General features: G+C 43.5%; 1 non-coding gene across 1 annotated transcript; it reads left to right on the plus strand.

Annotated features, from left to right (window-relative positions):
- Nucleotides 1–1933: 1933 nt before the first annotated feature.
- On the plus strand, nt 1934–2006 carry TRNAG-CCC (transfer RNA glycine (anticodon CCC)). The gene has a single exon. It is a non-coding gene; the product is annotated as a tRNA-Gly (tRNA).
- The last annotated feature ends 2275 nt before the right edge of the window (nt 2007–4281 follow it).

The raw sequence follows: 4281 nt of genomic DNA on the forward strand, positions 1-4281 counted from the left end.
TTTTAAATCTGCATTCAGAATTGTGCGCCAATCACCACAGTCGAATTTTAGAACATTTTCATTAACACAACAAGAAAATTTGCTCCCATTAGCAGTTACACCCCATCCATCCTCTCCTACACCCCCCTTACCTCCACCCCATTCCCACCCCAGTGGGAACCATTCTACTTTCTGTCTTGATAGATTTGCCTATTAATGAATTTGTGCATTCATTCATCAGTTGATGGACATTTGGGTTGTTTCCACTTCTTGGCTATTATTATTATTTTTTAAAATAAATTTATTTATTTTATTTGCTTATTTTTGGCTGTGTTGGGTCTTCGTTGCTGTGCACGGGCTTTCTCCAGTTGCGGCGAGTGGGGACTACTCTCTGTTGCGGTGCGCGGGCTTCTCATTGCGGTGGTTTCACTTGTTGTGGAGCACGGGCTCTAGGCACACGGGCTTCAGTAGTTGTGGCTCGCGGGCTCTAGAGCGCAGGCTCAGTAGTTGTGGCGCACGGGCTTAAGTTGCTCTGCGGCATGTGGGATCTTCCCGAACCAGGGCTCGAACCCTTGTCCCCTGCATTGGCAGGTGGATTCCCAACCACCGTGCCACCAGGGAAGCCCTTCTTGGCTATTATGAATAGTGTTTCTATGAACATTTGTATATAAGATTTTGTGTAGACATATGTTTTCAATTCTCTGGGTAGATAGAGTCCTAGGAATAGAATTGTTGGGTCAAATGATGTCTGTTTAACTTTTTGAGGAACTGCCAAACCATTTTCCAAAGTGGCTGCACCATTTTACATTCCCACCAGAAATGTATAAGATTTCCAATTTCTCCATATCCTTGCTAACACTTGTTATTGTCTGTCTTTATTATAGCCATCCTAGTAGATGTGAAGTAGTGTCTGAAAGTGGTTTTGACTTGAATTTCCCTAACTACTAATGATGTTGAGCATCTTTTCATGTGCTTATTGACCACTTATATATTTTCTTTAGAGGAATGTCTGTTCAAATCCTTTGCCCATTTTACAATTGGGTTATTTGTCTTCTTATTGACTGGTAAGAGTTCTTTATATATTCTGGATGCTAGTCCCTTATCAGTCTTTTCACTTTCCTGATGGTGTCCTTTGAAGCACAAACATTTTCCATTTTGATGAAGTCTAATTTATCAATTTTTTCTTTTGCTGCTTGTGCTTTTGGCATCATATCTAAGAAATCATTGCCTAACTCAAGGTCATGAAGATTAACACCTATGTCTTGTAATAATTTTACAGTTTTAGCTCTTACATCTAGGTCTGATCCATTTTGAATTAATGTTTGTGTATGATATGAGGGAGTAGTGCAACTGAGCAGGACCCTGTGGGGCCCCGCCAGGTACAAAAGCCTGTACATGTCTCCTGTTTCTTATTTGTGGGAAAAAGGTTTCAGCCTCCTAGACGTTCCCTGAGTTCCAAAATGCAGATTCAAACAGTTACTAATTAGGAAAGGGAGGGAATGCAGAAACAAAGGAAAAACAGTCAAGAAACAATAGTGGGCTTCCCTGGTGGCGCAGTGGTTAAGAATCTGCCTGCCAGTGCAGGGGACACGGGTTCAAGCCCTGGTCCGAGAAGATCCCACATGCCGTGGAGCAACTAAGCCCATGCGCCACAACTACTGAGCTTGTGCTCTAGAGCCCGTGAGCCACGGCTACTGAGCCCATGTGCCACAACTACTGAAATCTGTGCACCTAGTGTCTGTGCTCCGCAACAAGAGAAGCCACCGCAATGAGAAGCCTGCATACCGCAATGAAAGAGTAGCTGCCGCTCGCCACAACTAGAGAAAGCCCGCACACAACAACGAAGACCCAACACAGCCAAAAATAAATTTATTTAAGAAAGGAACAATAGTACAGCAGTAAAGCAGAGTCCTAGTTCCTCCTCAAGGGATATACATAACAATATATTGGAACTTCCCTGGTGGTCCAATGGGTAAGACTCTGCACTCCCAATGCAGGGGGCCCAGGTTCGATCCCTGGCTGGGGAACTAGATCCTGCATGCATGCTTCAACTAAGAGTCTGCATGCCGTACCTGAGAAGTCTGTATGCTGCAACTAAGAGTCCACGTGCCACAACTAAAGATCCTGCATGCCACAACTAAGACCCAGTGCAGCCAAAATAAATAAAATAATAAATAAATAATTAAACAAATAAAAAATAAAACAATGTATCTTTGAGTTCTTCTGCAGAACTAAGTCCCCCACCCAGGTGGAGGATGGTAACTTCAGGCTGAGCACAAGATTCCTGGAGCACTGCCCTGTTACCTCACCACCAAGCAATCAGAAGAAAGTCACACACTATGCAGCCCTAACCACAAATTTTGCCTTTAAAAACTCTTCCCTGAAAACCATCTAGGAGTTCGGGAGTTTTGAGCACTAGCCACCCCTTCTCCTTGCTTGGCCCTTGCAATAAAACGTTCTCTGCTCCAAACTCCAACATTTTGGTTTGTTTGACCTTACTGTGCATCAGGCACACAAACTTGGGTTCAACAAAAGGGGGTATAAATTCATCCTTTTGCATGTGAATATCCAGTTGTCCTAAAACCGTGTGGTAAAAAAACTCTTCTTTCCTCATCACACTGTCTTGGTACCCTTGTCAAAAATCAATTGCCCAGGGGGTTCCCTGGTAGCCTAGTGGTTAGGATTCAGCACTTTCACTGTGGAGGCCCGGGTTTGATCACTGGTTGGGGAACCATCCCACGTGCCAAGTGGCATGGCGTGACCAAAATACAAAAAAAAAAAAAAAAAAAAAATCAATTGCCCATAAATGCAGGGGTTTATTTTATTTTTGGATTCTTGATTCTATTCCATTGAGCTATGTGTTTATCTCTCTTTCAGATTTACAACACATTGGATCAGGCGTCATTCTACATGTTATGAGGACAACAGCTTTTCCCCACTGCCAGGGGTCTGGGAATTCTCAGGGACACATTCCCTGCCCCCCTTACCTCTTGTACCAATTCCTTGTTTTCATTGAATTCTCTCAGCTTTGAGTCTTGTCTTCTATAACCTATCTCCTCCCACTCCATTTCAACTTTCCTTGGATACCACCTCCATTCCTTCATGCCCTAGAGTACCACAAACACAATAGTGTGTGGCAAACTCCTACTCAGGATTTGAGTAAATCAATGGAGAATCTTTCAAAGTTCATACAGGCAGCAACTTAGTAAAACGATTTAGATATCACTGCTTAAAAGTGCATCAGCCGGGCTTCCCTGGTGGCGCAGTGGTTGAGAGTCTGCCTGCCGATGCAGGGGACACGGGTTCGTGCCCCGGTCCGGGAAGATCCCATATGCCGTGGAGCGGCTGGGCCCGTGAGCCATGGCTGCTGAGCCTGTGCGTCCGGAGCCTGTGCTCCGCAAGGGGAGAGGCCACAACAGTGAGAGGCCCGCGTATTGGGAAAAAAAAAAAAAAAAAAAAAAAGTGCATCAGCCAGTTTCTGTGATGGTAAATTTTTCCTTGTTTGTGACTTCTTTAGGTCCTGGCTAATTGTCATCTTCCTGGGCTCTCTTGCTTCCTGGATATCTTTCTTTTTTCTTTTTTCCTTTAACATTGCTTTACAATGTTGTGTTAGTTTCTGCTGTATAACAAAGTGAATCAGCTCTATGCTTAGGTATATCCCCATATCCCCTTCCTCTTACGTCTCCCTCACCGTCCTTATCCCACACCTCTAGGTGGTCGCAAAGCACTGAGCTGATCTCCCTGTGCTATGCAGTTGCTTCCAACTAGCTATCTATTTTACATTTGGTAGTGTAGTGTATATATGTTAACGTACTCTCTCACTTCGTCCCAGCTTACCCTTCCCCCCACCGTGTCCTCAAGTCCATTCTCTACGTCTGCATCTTTATTCCTGTCCTGCCCCTAGGTTCTTCAGAACTTTTTTTTTTTTTAGATTCCATATATATGTGTTAGCATACGGTATTTGTTTTTCTCTTTCTGACTTATTTCACTCTGTATGACAGACTCTAGGTCCATCCACCTCACTACAAATAACTCAGTTTCATTTCTTTTTATGGCTGAGTAATATTCCATTGTATATATGTGCCACATCTTCTTTATCCATTCATCTGTCGATGGACACTTAGGTTGCTTCCATGTCCTGGCTATTGTAAATAGTGTTTCAATGAACATTGTGGTACATGACTCTTTTTGAATTATGGTTTTCTCAGGGTATATGCCCAGTAGTGGGATTGCTGGGTCATATGGTAGTTCTATTTTTAGTTTAAGGAACCTCCATACTGTTCTCCATAGTGGCTGTATCAA

This window comes from Physeter macrocephalus, chromosome 12 (assembly GCF_002837175.3).
Source record: "Physeter macrocephalus isolate SW-GA chromosome 12, ASM283717v5, whole genome shotgun sequence".
Classification (NCBI taxonomy): Eukaryota; Metazoa; Chordata; class Mammalia; order Artiodactyla; family Physeteridae; genus Physeter; species Physeter macrocephalus.